Genomic DNA, 19159 nt, shown 5'->3' with positions numbered 1-19159 from the left:
TGCTGATAAACTCTGATAAACAGTGTGATTAGTGATAGTGAATATTATGGACTGCTGTCTGCGCCTGTGAACATTGCTGGGTGCCACTGATGGACTGCTTCTACTGAAATGATGTCACTTGTTGGTGTCTGCACTTGCTCAACATTGCTGGGTGCCACTAATGGAACTGCTTCTACTGACATAATGTCACTTGTTGGTGTCTGCACTTGTTCAACATTGCTGGGTGCCACTGATGGACTGCTTCTACTGAAATGATGTCACTTGTTGCTGTCTGCACCTGCTCAACATTGCTGGGTGCCACTGATGGACTGCTTCTACTGAAATGAAGTCACTTGTTGGTGTCTGCACCTGTTCAACATTGCTGGGTGCCACTAATGGGACTGCTTCTACTGAAATGATGTCACCTGTTGATATCTGCACCTGTTCAACATTGCTGGGTGCCACTGATGGACTGCTTCTATTGAAATAATGTCACTTGTTGGTATTTGCACCTGTTGACCATTGCTGGGTGCTACTGCTGGAACTATCTACTACTTGTTTTTTTTTTTAAATCAAAAGCGTTTATGTGAATATTTGTATAAACTGATTTTTTGTGTATTACTGTTTGTGAAAAGTTATGAGACTCTTACCTGCACATATTCGTCATTGCTGACGCTATTGATTGAACTGTTTAACCACATAATACTTGTGTAAACTATTATGTAAAGTCACATGTATGAAAGAATTTGTATTGCTTACTGTATTTTATATATTAGGTTATTGAAAGGTCAGTGCAAAGCCAAAATTTTATCTAGTATGTGATATTTACGTATTAATATTATCTTTTATTTTTGTCGGTATTTTTTTGACGAATTTGGTGGTATTTTCACCACCAATGCTGGCAAAAATACCATCAAATTCTAGCCTGTGGAGGGGGGGGGGGCATATGAAAGGTGGCTACACTGAGCCACAGCGCCATAGATCGCGCTAGAGAGTATTGTTCCGCCGCCTCCACTGGCAGTGATTATTGAGATGTCGTAGTGGGCAGTGCTTGTCGAGGTCTCGTAGTAGTCAGTTCCTGTCGAGAGGTCGTGGTGGAGAGTGCTTGTCGAGATGTTGTAGTAAGGAGTGCTTGTTCCATGTTTTATGCAGTTGTTTGATGGGATAGACAGCAGATGTTGTTCGAATGGAAATACTGTAATGATCAGAGTGCTTTTCGTCAATATATATGAAGGTAAAATATTCCGTGTTTTTTTTCATTATTTCAGTGTCTTAAATAATGCGTCATTACAGGTTCAGTCAACAAAGCATCTGGCTTGTGTTCTTGGATTAGAGTGTAATTCTGGTTCTCTTGAGTAATTATGGTATTTTTATTTTCTTTAATTAATTCAGTATACATGATATTTAAAATTTCTTGTGTTATTGAAGAAGAACCGTGCCAGATGCGTACGTTGAGTCATACTTCCACACACAGAACAATTATACTTGAGCTTTGCTTTCGTAGGTTTTATAGTTGCTGGGGACTTAATTAATTAATTGTGTTAACTGAAATTTTCATTTTATTCTTTGTTGTTGTTTTATGCAGTCAGATTGCGTACAAAAACTAGTCAGGGCCAACCGTTTACGAGACTGCGTAATCGGACAGTACAGCTGCCACGTGCATGGGGGCTTAATTAAATGAAATGAAAATAATTTTATGTTTTCGATTTAGTAGCTGTCTGTCCGATTACGTAGTCTCGTAAACGGTTGGCCCTGACTAGTATTATTACGCAATGTGACTGCTTAGAACAACAACAAAGAATGAAAGAAAATTTTCATTAACACAATCAATTAATTAATTAAGTCCCCAGCAACTATAAAACCTACGAAACCAAATCACAAGTGTCACTGTTCTGTGTGTGGAAGTATGACTCAACGTACACATCTGGCACGGTTCTTCTTCAACAAGACAAGAAATTTCAAATACCATTTATACTGAAATAATTAAAGAAAATAGAAATACTATAATTACGCAAGAAACCCAGAATTACACTCTAATACAAGAACACAAGCCAGATGCTTTGTTGACTGAACCTGTAATGACGCATTATTTAAGACACTGAAATAATAAAAAGAAAACAGGGAATATTTTACCTTCATATATATTGATGAAAAGCACTCTAATCATTACAATATCTCCATTCGAGCAACATCTGCTATCTATCCCAACAAACAACTGCATAAAACATGCAACAAACACTTTTCACTACGACATCTCAGCGAGCACTGTCTACCACGACTTCTCAATAATCACTGCCTACTACGAGTTCTCGACAAGCACTGACTACTACGACATCTGAAGAATCACTGCCTACTACGAGTTCTCAAGAATCACTGCCAGTGGAGGCGGCAAAACAAGACTCTCTGGCGCGATCTCTGGCCCTGTGGCTCAGTGTAGCCACCTTTCATATGCCCTTCCTCCACGGGCCAGAATTTGATGGTATTTTTGCCAGCATTGGTGGTGAAAATACCACCAAATTCGTCAAAAAAAATACAGACAAAAATAAAAGATAATATTAATACGTAAATATCACATAATTAGATAAAATTTTGGCTTTGCACTGACCTTTCAATAACCTAATATATAAAATACAGTGAGCAATACAAGTTCTTTCATACATATGACTTTACATAATAGTTTACACAATACACAAAAAATCAGTTTATACAAATGTTCACATAAAATGATTTCAAAGATAAAAAAAAGTAATTGAGAGTTCCAGCAGTAGCACCCAGCAATGGTCAACAGGTGCAAATACCAACAAGTGACATCATTTTAGTAGAAGCAGTCCATCAGTGGCACCCAGCAATGTTGAGCAAGTGCAGACATCAACAGGTGACATCTTTTCAGTAGAAGCAGTCCATCAGTGGCACCCAGTAATGTTGAGCAGGTACACACAGCAACAAGTAGCTGTACTGTCCGATTACGCAGTCTCGTAAACGGTTGGCCCTGACTAGTTTTTGTACGCAATCTGACTGCATAAAACAACAACAAAGAATAAAATGAAAATTTCCGTTAACACAATTAATTAATTAAGTCCCCAGCAACTATAAAACCTACGAAAGCAAAGCACAAGTATAACTGTTCTGTGTGTGGAAGTATGACTCAACGTACGCATCTGGCACGGTTCTTCTTCAATAACACAAGAAATTTTAAATATCATGTATACTGAATTAATTAAAGAAAATAAAAATACCATAATTACTCAAGAGAACCAGAATTACACTCTAATCCAAGAACACAAGCCAGATGCTTTGTTGACTGAACCTGTAATGACGCATTATTTAAGACACTGAAATAATGAAAAAAAACACGGAATATTTTACCTTCATATATATTGACGAAAAGCACTCTGATCATTACAGTATTTCCATTCGAACAACATCTGCTGTCTATCCCATCAAACAACTGCATAAAACATGGAACAAGCACTCCTTACTACAACATCTCGACAAGCACTCTCCACCACGACCTCTCGACAGGAACTGACTACTACGAGACCTCGACAAGCACTGCCCACTACGACATCTCAATAATCACTGCCAGTGGAGGCGGCTGAACAATACTCTCTAGCGCGATCTCTGGCGCTGTGGCTCAGTGTAGCCACCTTTCAAGTTACTTCTGTGACTGAATCCTCTTCAATGACCATCCGTCACATCACTCAACACGCACTTTCTTCCTTACTGGATGTTTTTGTATGAGTGACTGAAAGTGTTACTGACGGGGGGTCGCTTTTATCTTAGGTATACTGCATGTGCAGCTAGTCTTGGGCGTGTCTCAACGGACGAGCGATGACAGATTACTGTAGAGACCGCTAGGCAGCGCAACCATCGCCCGGCTTCTCGTTAGCGCCGGTAATTAACGCTTCAGCCATCGCGTGTTACCGGCGATGATCGATGTGCGTGCGGCGGCTTTGTAACGGTATTGCCGATCAACGACTTAATAAATTGATTTCTTTGTTCTGCCTCGACGGTACCCTATATTGCCTGTGTAATTGCTTTCGTATCACGACAGGTGTGACTACTTATTCGTGACCCTTTTAGTTTCTTTTATAATTAGACATCTTTCGTATACAATTACACTAATTTTTGCATCTTGTAATATCGCAATACTCATAAGTTATAGCAGTGCAAATATACATTGTTCTGCTCTTAGGTATCTTATTGAGGAGAAAAATGACACTATTATTTGTAAGAATAGACGATCTCTCATTATATGAAATTCCTTTATGTTTGTTAGTTGACTTATTGTAGTATTATATGCTTTGTAAAACTGACTGCTCTCACAAGAACATCACAGTTGCTTTGCATTGGCAATCTCTAAATGATAACAGTGTTCCAGAGAACGAGATTTTAAGCACTCTGCACCTTTCGGAATGCAGTTAATGGAAGTGCGTCTAGCGATTGCTTTTAAACGATGACAAAAAGCTGTACCGTTTGGCGTGTGTGTCCGGTACGACCTTAATTGGAACATTCACGTTATAGTAAATACACGTGGGTGTGGAAAATGTTAGGACGAAAGTAACTTTCGCATTTTTTGCCACGGCCAAGTAACACGGGTCGATGAAAGTTGGACCATACGTAGAAATAATTGTTGCAGCATAGTACAGAAGGTATTTGAAAGAAAAGCACAAGAGACGAACGGAACTGACACTTTTATTCATTACGCTGAAGTCATTGTGAGTTATAATGGTCCCTGGCCATCAGAAAAGGCGTGAAGTGATAATTAATTAGGTGTATTATCACAACGATCAGAAGTGCCTGGCATGCTGCGTGCTCCCATGCTGGTCACGAAATTGGTAAGGCGTTCGTGTGGTAGGCATTTTCTTTCCTTCAGCAGCGCGGTTGGTAACTGCTGGATGGACGTAGGTGCATGCGCATGTGCTGTAGTACAACTGGCCCAGGCATCCAACGCGTGTTCGATGGGGTGTACGTAGAGGGAACAGACATGCCAGTCCATCGCCGAATACACATCGTTCCAGGACCTCCCCCATCTAAGCTGTTCGAGGCGATCCCTCACTGTCATTCATAAACCTGCTGAATGCACGCCTGTTAGAAGAAGAGAAGAGCAGCGGTGCCGTCAATGAGTTGGAGACACCGAAACACGACGTACTGGTCGTCGGACAAAGACATCACTTCCATGCGGTGGCCGTGCCACTGTGGATTGCATCCCTTGCAGCCCTGTTAAATGTGTTTGCAATGGCACTCGCTGTTTGACGTTTATCAAAAATGGTTCAAATGGCTCTGAGCACTATGGGACTTAACTGCTGGGGTCATCAGTCCCCTAGAACCTACTTAAACCTAACTAACCTAAGGACATCACACACATCCATGCCCGAGGCAGGATTCGAACCTGCGACCGTAGCGGTCGCGCGGTTGACGTTTGTCCCTTCTTGCCTGTTGCACACTGTAGCGATCATCTGCTGTTGTAGTTGACCGTGGTCGATCATCTCTTCTCCTTCAGGAAGCGGTGCCTGTAGCTCGGAACGCTCCCCATGCACTCGAAAATATGCTATAAGCAATACCAAATTCCTGGGATACACTCGTCGCATTTCGTCTTTCTTCCAGTTCCTCTGTAACTCTTCGTGGGTGAAATCATCCGAAAGTTCCCTTCGAGTCATGTTGTAAACACGAACACCAACACAGTGCACTGTAACTGCTCGCTGGTTGACCCGTTCCTTAAATTGCCTCGTGTTGCGGGGCCAGACATATGGCTAGATAGTCACGCTGACGTCACGCCATATGACCTGTAGCTTTCTATTTACTACTGGGAGACCAATGGTAACATGCTCCCGCGCTTTCATTCATTTACAGTGAGTTGTTAATATGTTGTGTTACCTTATTTACCTCGTCTTTAGTTTTGCGGAGAGGTATAGATGCTAGACTGTGATTAAAATAAAAAAGTGATGTTACGTAAACCTTATTCTGCAATGTCGTGAGTACTGCTCATTGTAGTGGGACTCTAAATTAGATGTATTACAAAGGAGAGCGAGAAGATCCAAAGAAGATCGGCACGGTTCATTAAGAGTTCGCTAAGTACGCGCGGGAGCGTCACGGGGAGACTCCCTTGATTCCAGTGGCAGACAATGCAGTAGAGACTTTATTTATCAGGGAGTGGATTGCTTGGATTGCTATCAAAATTTCTAGGAGGGTCAGGCAACACTTAACTTCCTCCCTCACAAACAACGCAATCCGATCATGATGGTAAAATCAGACTCCATACGCAGGCTTAGTTTCCTACACCATTGGCAGGGGAACACGAAAGGAAATGTAACTAAAAGTAATATGATAAGAAGCTTCGATCTCATATCGCAGTCTAGGGATGTATGTAGACGCATATGTGTGTGAAAATGTTTAAGTTTTGAGAGTAACAGTTTGGCTTCTTTGTAACTGAAACGGCTGGGAGAGACCCAATTCGCAGTGTGCCTCCCTTTGCAGTAACGGGCACCAGACTTCAACGCAATGAACCCTAGAAAATCGCGATTGACTTGGCACCTAGCGACGGAGTAATGTTACACAGATTTGTGTACGGGCTTTGCGTCTCCTGCTCGAGGGTTTGAGACTACGACCATAATTCATTCAAATACAATCTTACATACCTTAAATTATATTAAAGATATGTAGACGCAGTACTAGATACGTGGACATTTACTGAAGAGAAGCCACCAAGTTCTTTAACAATTTGAACAGTTAGCATCAAACTATTCATTTTGCAACTGGACATCAACCTTCTAAATCTACGTATTTACATTAGCACACAAACACATTGCATCAAAATACATACAAAAACTACAATTACAGACACTGTAATGTATTTCTGCTCTCAGAACACAAACGTACAGCTTTCCGTTCAATGATGCACCGTCTCGTATCTGTTCCAATGATCATAGATTTCCAAGCATAGGTAGATACGGCAACTACATGGATTTGTCAGACAGCTGTAGCCCAGTTACGTTAAAGGTTTATAATGAAACTTGTACTCCTCTTCAGCGTTCCCTGTGCTGATCCTTCCAACGTATCCGGAAAGTGGTGTACTATTTCATACTTACGAAAAATGTCAAGACCATAGCCAAAACACTGAAATTCTGCAACTATAAAATTTCTTTGTCTGAGAGGCACAATATTTCTAGTATATTTTCAACGGCAAAAACAGGGCAAGAATCGATTACTTAAAATTACTTGTCGTGACTGTAATAAATTTTATATTGGTCAGCTAGGCAGAGAAACAGCAACTACACTGGCTGATCATGAACGTAGCTGGAACTCCCAAAATTCTTACTCCATATTTGTTGAGCATGTACCTGTGACTGAAGTCACATCTCCTAGCCACTACACCATGTACTCTCCTTGGTAAACAAAGGGTGGAAACAAAATCTGCAAATCATATTTAAGTTCCCGGCACAGGGTTCATCGAACCACCTTCTCAATACTCTATTATTTCAATCTCGTATAGCGAGCGGAAAGAACGAACACCTATATTCCTCTCCGTACGAGCTCTGATTTCGGTTATTTTATCATGGTGATCGTTGCACCCTATTTAGGTCGGCGTCAACAAAATATTTTCGCATTCGGAGAGAATGTTGGTGATTGGAATTTCGTGAGAAGTTTCCGCCGCAAGGAAAAACGCCTTTGTTTTAATTATGACCAGCCCAAATCCTGTATCATTTCTGTGACACTCTCTCCCCTATTTAGCCATAACACAAAACGTACTGCCCTTCATTGAGCTTTATCGATGTACTCTGTCAATCCTATCTGGAAAGGATCCACACCGCGCAGCAGTATTCTAAAGGAGGACGGACAAGCGTAGTGTGGGCAGTCTCCTTAGTAGGTCTGTTACATTTTCTCAGTGTCCTACCAATCTGCCAACAAAACGCTGTGTTTGGTTAGCCATTCTCACAACATTTTCTCTGTGTTCTTACCAATTTAAATTTTTCGTAATGTGTTATTCCTAGGCATTTAGAGTTGACTGATTTATCGTGTAACCGAAGTTTAACGGATTCCTTTTAGCATTGATGTGGATGGCCTCACACTTTTCGTCATTTGGGGTCAATTGATAATTTTCACACCATACAGATATCTTTTCTAAATCCTCTTGCAATTTGTTTTGATCTTCTGATGACATTATTAGTCGATAAACGATAGCGTCATCTGCAAACAACCTAAGATGGCTGCTCAGATTGTCTCCAAAATCGGTTATATAGATAAGGAACAGCAAACGGCCTGTAACACTACCTTGGCGAACGCTAGAAATCAATTCTGTTTTACTCGAAGATTTTCCGTCAGTTATTAAAAACTGTGACCACTCTGACAGAAAGTTACGAATTTAGTCACATAACTGAGTCGATATTCCATAACCGCGCAATTTTACCCAAGCCGCTTTTGTGGTACAGTGCCAAAAGCCTTCTGGAAATCCAGAAATATGGAATCGATCTGAAATCCCTTGTCAATAACACTCAACACTTCATGTAAGTAAACAGCTGGTTGTGTTTCACGGGAACGATGTTTTCTAAATCCATGTTGACTGTGTGTCAGTAGACCGTTTTCTTCGAGGTAATTCATAATGTTAGAACACAATATATGTTCTAAAATCCTGCTGCATATCGATGTTAATGACAATGGTCTGTAATTTAGTAGATTATTCCTACTACCTTTCTTGAATATTGGTATGACCTGTGCAACTTTCCAGTCTTTGGGTCGGATCTTTCTTCGAGCGAACGGCTGTATATGATTGTAAAGTATGGAGCTAATGCCTCAGCATACTCCGAAAGGAAATTAACTGATATACAGTCTGGACCAGAAGACTTGCTTTTATTAAGTGATTTAAGTTGCTTCACTACTCCGAGAATATTCCAAGCAAATCGTTGAACGACCAATTAGAATCGGCGGACCATAATTTCTTTGGCATATTTGATGCGGTGCTCTAGAGATCCTGTGCGGCCTATTCACAAACTATGATTGGTGTTGTGTATCTGCTATGCTCGGAAAACCGCCTATAGAGTACAGCTAAAAATCTTTTCTGACCTGGCCTTCCTGAGTTTCATGTGCCTACGCAGGTTTTCATAGTCGGTCCGTACTACGTTCATAATGATTGTTTAGATGGTGAGAGCCTCTTATAGCACGTTAGTACTTTTTTAGCGTTTACAATGCCTAAGACCGTAGTGCCCAGACAGGTAAAGCCCAGCAAATAGGTTTTAATCACTCGTCACATTGTATCTAAGTTCTGTTATGAACAGCTTACTACGAGTAAATTCCTGACTTTCATATATGTATATGGGTAAATTATAATATGTAGTTTTGTATGGCGCTAATATGGATAACGCCTTTGCTTCAGATGTTTTTACCCTGTAATTGACGTACTTCATAGCATGCATAGCATGTATAGTGTGTACAGTAACTGTATGCGAAAGTGTCCTTTGCATGGGTATTTGATTATCAGTAATAGTAAAGTTGTATTGCAGTAGTAATGAGTGGTTATACCGTGGGACGGCGAGTGCACTGCTTGGACAGCTCTGTCTAGTGGTCAGTTGTGAATCACTAGAAGCGCAGCAGGTAAACCGGCGCGGAATAGGGCATTGTGGTGCCGACCGTCATTAGTCGAGCAGCGGTCATGTACCATGTAGTTTTATCTTGTGACTTCGGTTTTACACATCTGATGTGAAAGAATGACCATGAGAGCAGCTGTTTTTTATTTTTGTGACAATGATTTTATATCAGCTGGTTTTCCTCATGTATCGTTATATCCAAATGGTTTATAAATGTTAAGCTACATTCAGGTATATGGTACTGCACTAATAGTAATGTATATAGTGTAACTCATGTAAGCCCTCGCTCAAACCTGTCATGTTATAGCTTCACAGATCCGATGATGGCACCTTTAATGTGTTGAAACCGGTCATCCAGTAAACAGTATTTAAGCAATCTTGGCTTTTGAAGTATTTTTATTTTGACTTACGTTACAACTTCACTGTCAAAGATAGCTCTTTATCTTACACCCCATACTGTTCACCAGTAGTCCTACTACTGTAACTACTCTTATACTCTTATGAAGATAGTCAGTTGAAGTCAGATGATGGCTCTGTAAATCGAAACCGGTTAACTAAGTAAACTCATCCCATAGAACACCTAAATTTTTCTGCTTTTCGCTTATAATTGTGAATATGTTCTACCTAGCAGCGTCGGAAGAATCACTTTTCATCCAAATCCACTTACTTGATAGCAACAGATGACCACTACATATCGGTCTACGAGGGCGTGCTGAAAAGTAATGCCTCCGAATTTATGTGAACATTCTTAAGACATTTGTAAATAAAACAAATCTTTTATGTCTACATATTTATTTCCCAACAAAGTCATCCTGACGACGAACACATTTCTCTGAACGAGAGGCAGTAACACCGTCAATGTACAATGTTTGAATTTGTTGACGGAGCCACAACCTCACCTCTGTTTGCACCGCTTCATGACTGTCCCCGACGGTGTTCCGTAAGCTTTGAAAGCAGATGAAAACCGGGTGGGGCCAATTCGGTACTGTATGGAGGTTGATCGATGACAGGAAGCCGGAGGCGCCGGATTGTTGCAGATGTTGTAGTTTTCATGTGTGGTACTGTCATGCTGAAGGTTGGGGTGCTCGAAGTGTGGCAAACTCTTCGAATTCGAAACTCGGTTACAGCGCGCTGTTTCTCACACATCGGTATAGTTTCCGGCCGCTGTGGCCGAGTGGTTCTAGGCACTTCACTCCGGAACCGCGCTACTTCTACGGTCGCAGGTTCGAATCCTACCTCGGACATGGATGTGTGTGATGTCCTTAGGTTAGTTAGGTTTAAGTAGTTCTAAGTCTAGGCGACTGATGACCTCAGATGTTAAGTCCCATAGTGCCTAGAGCCATTTTTTTCGCCATAGTAAGGCCACACACCGCCGTGTTAGACATACGATTCTGAAACCTCTAGTGGCAGAGGGATGCAACTTGCGTCAGCGAAGCGGGAAGTTCAACCGAGTAATACGCATTCAATGTAATAGTTCAACCGACATCGAGAAAAAATAAAAACTCAGAGGCATTAGTATTCAGCACAGCCTCGTAAACCATTTCAGATTTCTTTTTTCTGTACCTATTGTTAAATTATGAATGTAATATTTATCAAATTACTTTTTCTTCGTTTCTGCAAGTATCACTCTAACATTTTAATGTGAGGGGTGCGGTGTTTAAACCAGGACACGGCACGAAGTCTGGTGATCAAGAACTATACGTCGCCAACTTTCTTTCCCTCGCCGACCAGTTATCGTCGGTGAAACTTTATTTAACACCAGCCTTCGAACTGTTATGCATTTTAGTGATACTGCCTACGGTGGAATATTGTGTCAAATAATGACTACTTCATACAATGGGGTGACAAAAGTCACGGGATAGCGATATGCACATGTACAGACGGCGGCATTATCGCGCTCACAAGGTATAAGTGGGCAGTCCGTTGGTACAGCTGTCACTTGTACTCAGGTGACTCACGTGAAAAGGTGCCCGACATGATTACGGGCGCACGACGACAATGAACACACTCTGAACGCGGAACGGTAGTTTGTGCTGCAAGCATGGCGCATTGCATTCCGGAAATTGTTAGTATTGTTCAGTATTCTGATAAAGCCAAATTTCGCCAGCCGGGGTGGCCGAGCGGTTCTAGGCGCTACAGTCTAGTACCGCGCGACCGCTACGGTAGCAGGTTCGAATCCTGTCTCGGGTATGTGATGTTCTTAGGTTAGTTAGGTTTAAGTAGTTCTAAGTTCTAGGGGACTGATGACCTCGGAAGTTATGTCCCATAGTGCTCAGAGCCATTTGAACCATTTTTGCCAAATTTCAGGCATTACCTCTCACAATCGACAAGACAGTGTTGACGGCCTTCACTTAACGACCGAGAGCAGGGCATTTGCGTAGATGTCAGTGCTAACAAACAAGCAACACTGCGTGAAATAAACGCATAAATCAATGTGAGACGTACGACAAACATATCCATAAGGACAGTGCTGCGAAATTTGGTGTTAATAGGCTATGGCAGCAGACGACCGACACGAGTGCCTTTGCTAATAGCACGACATCGCCTGCAGCGTCTTTCCTGCACTCGTGACTGCATCGACTGGACCTTTGACGACTGTGAAACCGTGCGCTGGTCAGATTTCAGTTGGTAGCAGCTGATCGTAGGATTCCATTGTAGGCAGACCCCACGAAGCCATTGATCCAAGCCGTGAACAAGGCACGGTGCAAGCTGGTGGTCGCTCCATAATGGTGTAGGCTACGTTTACAAGGAATGGACTGCGTACTGTTTGTGTTCGGCTACTTGGAGACGTTACTGCCATTCATGGACTTCATATTCCCAAATAACGGTGGAACCTTCATGGATGACAATGCGCCATGTCACCGGACCACAACTGTTTGTGATTGGTTTGAAGAACATTGCGAACAATTCGTTCGAATGAGCTGGCCACCCATATCGCCCGACATGAATACCATCCAACGTTGATTCGACATAGTCGAGAGGTTGGTTCATGCACACAATCTTGCACTAGCAACACCTTCGTAATTGTGGACGGTTGTAGAGGTAGCATCGCTCAGCGTTTCTGCAGGGAACTTCCAATGACTTGCTAAGTCCGTGCCACGAAGAGCTGCTGTACAATGCTGGGAAAAAGGAGGTCCGGCACGACATTGGGAGGTATGGTTCAAATGGCTCTAAGCACTAAGGGACTTTATATCTGAGGCCATCAGTCCCCTAGAAAATGGCTCAAATGGCTCTGGCACTATGGGACTTAACATCTATGGTCATCAGTCTCCTAGAAATTAGAACTACTTAAACCTAACTAACCTAAGGGCACCACACAACATCCAGTAGTCCCCTAGACTTAGAACTACTTAAACCTAACCAACCTAAGGACATCACACACATCCATACCCAAGGCAGGATTCGGACCTGCTACCGGAGCAGCAGCGCGGTTCCGGACTGAAGCGCCTACAACCGCTCGGTCACAGCGGCCGACCTTATGTGGTATCCCAGGACTTTCTTCACCTCCGTGTATAATAAAAAGGTGATTGTTTTGAAACTTGAAACGATAACCAAAACAGTTTTCTTTCGTAAATAGGATTCATGCCTCTTTTCCGAGTTCTCCAGACTATTCAAAATCTTTTCACCATCAGAGTACCGCAATGCTGACAGTGTCGTTGGACGGAACCTAGAGTGGCTAGCCTGAGGTACCTGAACAGGATGCTGCTAGGGATGTTTCAGGAAACCAGATTACTAGATCTGCTTTCACTTTTGTAGTCGCCGCTTGTGTAGGACAAAGCAACACTTCCTCACAAACTGCACGCTCGCAGCCCTAGAGCGCCTGGGACTGAAGGAAACGGGATTTCCGCCTCAGCAACAGCTTCGAGACGTTCTCATTGTTTCAGCTGAGAAAACGTCTGTCTCACTTGAGTTGTCAGTCCAGTAGACGTGTTTAAGTATTTCCTATATTTCTCTTAATTTAAATAGACTGGGTGCAATTTAGATTTCTGAATATTGTATTTACCCATGCAAATATTGTAATAGAAGAGTTTTTGTAGCAGTTCAGAAGTGTTTCTATAATTTCATAATTTGGTCGTTAGGGCGCAGTAGTGCCACTTTAACTGTTTGGAGTAAGAGCATGCTCCTATCAACGAGAGCGTTGCATTGTTAGTTGAGCAGTGAATTTCAGAGCGATCGGATTGTTTTTAAGAAGTTCAGAACTGTGTTATTTGATTTGTGTCATTTTTTGGATTGAATTCTCAAAAAAGCGGCACGATATTTCTATTTGGATCACTTCAGTTGATCAAGGTACGGTTAGAACGACTAAATAATTTGTAATATGCCAGGTTTGAAGAATCATTTAAGGAATTTCAAGTTAAGTCTGTTTTAATGAAGAAACAAAAATATTCAATTTCTGTGCTGTGGCCACAAAAAGTTCTGCTTAACCATTGTTAGGTCTCCTACATAACCACGATACTCCAGATTATAGTGTTAATTGTGTTACTGGCTATGATGTTTATATTTAGGGTTGCTTCACTTCAAAAGAATTATTTTCTAACATCTTCAGTTGTCTCGAATCTGAAGATCTAGATTTGTATACTTCGTGCCACTATTTAAGAAGATAGCTTCTTTTCTGTACTCTTTTCATGCAGAATAATGATGTCATGTCGTTCGCTTGCCATATTGCACGATAATGCAGAGGATGGGCATTATACTAATCTTGGTGAGAAAGAAGTCCGTGAAACAAATCCATGTGATGACATAGCAAAGGAAGAACATAACAGAATACATCACGAGCTGCATCGACACAGAAATGCATCATCCATAACGAAATCCTACAATGAATTGGGATCAACTGTTACTGCTACCTGTTCTGAAGGAAATAGAAGTGAAATTTATGCAGCTCGGTGTGCGAGGTAGGTCAAAGGTAGATTGGTTAAAGTTTATTCTATCCAATTTCCTCTGGCTTAAAACAAGAAAAAGGCTATTAAAGATCTAGTCGATAAAAATATCATCCCAAAGAATTATTATAATTTTTATTATAAAGATGTTCACGGTATTTGTTAAATATTTAAACTGTACGTTATGATTCAATCATTTTAATGTCTCATAACTGTTAGACTTTCATAATGGTAAATCATACTGTCATTTGACTTGTACTTCTCAGTGTGTGAAAAGTTTTATTAAACATATAAAATCTGCAAAAAGGTAATGTGTTTCCAGCAATGGACGTCAAAAAATGGTTCAAATGGCTCTGAGCACTATGGGACTTACCAGCTCAGGTCATCAGTCCCCTAGACCTTAGAATTACTTAAATCTAACTAACCTAAGGAGATCACACACATCCATGCCCGAGGCAGGATTCGAACCTGCGACCGTAGCGGTCGCGCGGTTCCAGACTGAAGCGCCTAGAACCGCTCGGCCACTCCGGCCATAGACGCCAAAAATCAATTAATCAAAATCTCTTGTACAGGGTGGTCCATTGATCGTGACCGGGCCAAATATCTCACGAAATAAGCGTCAAAAGAAAAAACTACAAAGAACGAAATTTGTCTAGCTTGAAGGGGGAAACCAGATGCCCGCTAGATGGCGCTGCCATAGGTCAAACGGATATTAACTGCGTTTTTTAAAATAGAAACCCCCATTTTTGTTACATATTCGTGTAGTACGTAAAGAAATATGAATGTTTTAGTTGAACCACTTTTTTCGCTTTGGGATAGATGGCGCTGTAATAAACCCAAACATATTGCTCACAATTTTAGACGAACAGTTGGTAACAGGTAGGTTTTTTAAATTAAAATACAGAACGTAGGTACACTCGAACATTTTATTTCGGTCGTTCCAATGTGCTACATGTACCTTTGTGAACTTATCATTTCTGAGAACGCATGCTATTACAGCGTGATTACCTGTAAATACCACATTAATGCAATAAATGCTCAAAATGATGTCCGTCAACCTCGATGAATTTGACAATACGTGTAACGACATTCATCTCAACAGCGAGTAGTTCGCCTTCCGTAATGTTTGCACATGCATTGACAATGCGCAGACGCATTTTGTCAGGCGTTGTCGGTGGATCACGATGGTAAATATCCTTCAACTTTCCCCACAGAAAGAAATCCGGGGACGTCAGATCCGATGAACGTGCGGGCCATGGTACGGTGCTTCGACGACCAATCCACCTGTCATGAAATAAGCTATTCAATACCGCTTCAACCGCACTCGAGCTATGTGCCCGACATCCATCATGTTGGAAGTACATAGCCATTCTGTCATGCAGTGAAACATCTTGTAGTAACATCGGTAGAACATTACGTAGGAAATCAGCATTCATTGCACCATTTAGATTGCCATCGATAAAATGGGGACCAATTATCCTTCCTTCCATAATGGCGCGCCATATATTAACCCGCCAAGGTCGCAAATGTTACACTTATTGCAGCAACCGTGGATTTTCCGCTGCCCAATAGTGCATATTATGCCGGTTTACGTTATCGCTGTTGGTGAATGACGCTTCGTCGCTAAATAGAACGCGAGGAAAAAATCTGTCATCGTCCCGTAATTTCTCTCGTGCCCAGTGGCAGAACTGTACACGACGTTCAAAGTCGTCGCCATGCAATTCCTGGTGCATAGAAATATGGTACGGGTGCAATCGATGTTGATGTAGCATTCTCAACACCGACGTTTTTGAGATTCCCGATTCTCACGCAATTTGTCTGCTACTGATGTGCGGATTACCCGCGACAGCAGCTAAAACACCTACTTGGGCATCATTATTTGTCGCAGGTCGTGGTTGACGTTTCACATGTGGCTGAACACTTCCTGTTTCCGTAAATAACGTAACTATCCGGTGAACGGTCCGGACACTTGGATGATGTCGTCCAAGATGCCCGTTGGGCATTTTCATTTCAATAGCCATACATCAACACGATATCGACCTTTTTCGCAATTGGTAAACGGTCCATTTTAACACTGGTAATGTATCGCGTAGCAAATACCGTCCGCACTGGCGGAATATTACGTGATACCACGTACTTACACGTTTGTGACTATTACAGAGCCATCTATCACAAAGCGAAAAAAGTGGTCCAACTAAAATATTCATATTTCTTTACGTACTACACGAAAATGTAACAAAAAACTGGGTTTCCTATTTTAAAAAAGACAGTTGATGTCCGTTTGACCTATGGCAGCGCCATCTAGTGGGTCAACCATAACGCCATCTGGTTTCCGTCTTCAAGCTAGACAAGTTTCGTTCTTTGTCGTTTTTTCGTATGATGTTTATTTCGTGAGATATTTGGCCCGGTCACTATCAATGGATCACCCTGTATAATTTGTGACTTAATTAGAAGTAAAACATTGTTAGTAAGCATAAACTGAACATCAGAAATGACGTATGTATAATCAACAGCTTTGTGCCTGATCAAATCACTAAAAATGACGTTACTGAAACGAAAGGCAATTCTTCGAGGTTAATGCTAGAAATTACTAAAACACAATTTGATCCTGGAGTTATATCAGTTGTCGTTAGTGATAATTTCTTTGTCGTAATAATGTTTCATTATTGTGCACATGCTGAAAAGCTGTTTCTTACGCTGGTTGCTAAAAAGAACTTTAACCTTGTGGCGCTCGATTGCACTCTGGAGACGCCACACCTTACTGCAAAATTAGTAATTACCTCTTTTTCAGCCAAGAAGACAGTGATTGAAACCCATAACACTAAATATTTTATTTTTGATGAAAAGGACAGATTTATTTAAATCATTTAATTCTAGTAAGTAAAGAGGACCACGTAAGAGTAGGGAACAGAGTAATAATTAATTTTGTAGAGGAAAGTTGCGGGGCTGCATGTCTGTTCCTTTTGCTCTTATCAGGAATACTTAACAATTTTTGTAGTAGCCAAGCGAGGGTCATTAGAACACGTTTCTTATTTCCCCGCTGAACTACAGTTAGTAGCCGGAAAATGCTGAAATTTTACATCAAAGAAAGTTCCTACGCTGAGCATTTATCATGTTTGTCAGCCTTTGCACAAATGTTAACTTACGAAAATTTAATATTTAGCTAATTGATGCCCACTATGAAAGAATCACAAACAATAAATGTCAGATACGTTCTTCCCGAATAGTGTTCGTTAAAATTCACCCAATATCGCAGTCGTGGAAACGTACAGGTAATGAGCTATCCTGCGAAGACATATTATTTATGTTTTTAGCAAGATATTAAATGTTGACTTGATTTAACCATTCTTAAGCTACATTTCTAATCAAATACACAGGGCAAATTTCCCTACGGACTGATATTTGGTGTATCTATGGAGAGGAAGATTCACAAATTACGTCTAAGTATTTGTTGTTGATAGAAGTAAAATTGTTGACGTCCACAACTCAGCGACACCAGACACGTGACATACGATAGTTGATAAGACCTACACGCTCTACACAGCAAACATGTTACGTCTTAATTCAGTTTCAAACAAGCAAAAATAACCTGAATGCACCGGAAATAGACGATAATGGCCACAGACAAAATTAAAACATTATGTCTAATGATAGTTCTTAGACGACACTTAGATAATAAGCTAAAGCAAAGTCAACGCATAGAAATATCAATCAAGAACGCCATTTAAGCATGTTTTGTATTTAAACGTGACTCTTACTTGAACACCAGAATAATGGCTTATTTTGCACACTTCCGCTCTGTTATCTTCTGAGGTATTGCAGAAAAAAGTAAATAATGAATATAGTCAGCAAAAGTAAAGAGTAAGAACATCGTGGGGGGATGATAACCTCATATCTTGCAGAGACCTCTACTTAAATTTTGGATTTCTCATACTTTACAGTACATTTATTTCCTAACGGGATTTGTTACTGATTATTTGTTACTAACTGTATATTCTGGGGCAAAAGTCTTCAACAAACTTTCGTGAAATAGAAATGAATACATTGCGACTTACTTCAAATTCGAAAGAAAATTTTAATACAGAGTGTTAAATGACCTGATCAGAATCAATACCAAAGTTATAACTAATAACGGTATTCTTAATTTAACTGACTCAATAAACAAGTTAAAATGTATCCAGATTCCTTCTAATGTCAAGCTAGTTTACTTGATCAGCAGCTCATTCATTAACGTTCCTGTTCAGGAGTGTTTAAACAATGTCACACACTTGCTTGATGAATCAGCAGTTAAACCGTTTGTCGCAGATATTAGTTTAGCAACACACACTTGCCTAACACAAAATTAATTCGGTTTCAATGGAAGGGTATGTTGTGTTGGTGGGTAAGTGCGTGCAGCTTTCTCATAAGTATAACAAATACAACAAATATACATAACAGTGCCTTTAGTCATCAATAATCTATTTACAACGGTCTGCCGACGCTGGGGTAACTTCTCGATTCCTCGACTATAGAAGTCACGTGGTTTTGAGGCAAAGAAGTCTTCGAGTTAGGTTCGGAGCGTATCGTCATACGGAAAGGAAGTTCCTTGAAGGTTCTTCGGTAGAGGGCAAAAAAGGTGGAAATCTGAGGACGAAAAGTCAGGTGAAGAAGGTGGGTGAGAAATGACATCCCAGCCCAACTCCTCTACCGTGTTTTTTTGTCAGTCTAGCGGAGTGCGCC

Source organism: Schistocerca nitens, chromosome 4, assembly GCF_023898315.1.
Source record: "Schistocerca nitens isolate TAMUIC-IGC-003100 chromosome 4, iqSchNite1.1, whole genome shotgun sequence".
NCBI lineage: Eukaryota > Metazoa > Arthropoda > Insecta > Orthoptera > Acrididae > Schistocerca > Schistocerca nitens.
The sequence above is the reverse complement of the archived record's forward strand: the minus strand, read 5'-3'. Positions refer to the sequence as shown.